We start from the raw sequence: 1,251 nt of genomic DNA, 5'->3' as shown, positions 1-1,251 counted from the left end.
AAAATTCTACATTGGACGATTCTGGGCTTGTTCCTCCCTCTCCTCCACCCTCTGACAACTTCATGCCACCTATTAAAATTCTTCGCAATGATGTTTTCCATGCCCTCGCTGGCCTAAACCCTCGGAAGGCTTATGGACCGGATGGGGTCCCTCCTATTGTTCTCCGAAACAATGCCTCCATGCTTGCACCTTGCCTATTCAAATTCTTTCAGCTCTGTCTGTCAACACTACATTTCCTTCTTGCTGGAAGTTTACTTACATTCAACCTGTTCCTAAAAAGGGTGACCGTTCTAATCCCTCAAACTACCATCCTATTGCTTTAATTTCCTGCCTATCTAAAGTTTTTGAATCTATCTTCAACAGGAAGATTCTTAAACATCTATCACTCCACAACCTTCTATCTGATCGCCAGTATGGGTTCCGTCAAGGCCGCTCTACTGGTGATCTTCTGGCTTTCCTTACTGAGTCTTGGTCATCCTCTTTTAGAGATTTTGGTGAAACTTTTGCTGTTGCCTTGGACATAATTATCAAAAGCTTTTGATAGAGTCTGGCACAAAGCTTTGATTTCCAAACTACCCTCCTACGGTTTCTATCCTTCTCTCTGTTTACTTCATCTCAAGTTTCCTTTTTGACCGTTCTATTGCTGCTGTGGTAGACGGTCACTGTTCTTCTCCTAAATCAATTAACAGTGGTGTTCCTCAGGGTTCTGTCCTGTCACCCACTCTCTTCTTATTATTCATTAATGATCTTCTAAACCAAACTTCTTGTCCTATCCACTCCTACGCTGAAGATACCACCCTGCACTTTTCCACGTCTTTTCATAGACGTCCAACCCTTCAGGAGGTAAACATATCACGCAGGGAAGCCACAGAACGCCTGACTTCTGATCTTTCTAAAATTTCTCATTGGGGCAGAACAAACTTGATATTGTTCAATGCCTCAAAAAATCAATTCCTCCATCTATCAACTCGACACAACCTTCCAGACAACTATCCCCTCTTCTTCAATGACACTCAACTGTCCCCCTCTTCTACATTGAACATCCTCGGTCTGTCCTTTACTTATAATCTGAACTGGAAACTTCACATCTCATCTCTAGCTAAAACAGCTTTTATGAAGTTAGGTGTTCTGAGACGTCTCCGCCAGTTTTTCTCACCCCCCCAGCTGCTAACTCTGTACAAGGGCCTTATCCGTCCATGTATGGAGTATGCTTCACATGTCTGAGGGGGGTTCCACTCATACTGCTTTTCT

This window comes from Scylla paramamosain, chromosome 17 (assembly GCF_035594125.1).
Source record: "Scylla paramamosain isolate STU-SP2022 chromosome 17, ASM3559412v1, whole genome shotgun sequence".
Lineage (NCBI taxonomy): Eukaryota > Metazoa > Arthropoda > Malacostraca > Decapoda > Portunidae > Scylla > Scylla paramamosain.
Note: the sequence above shows the minus strand (reverse complement) of the source record.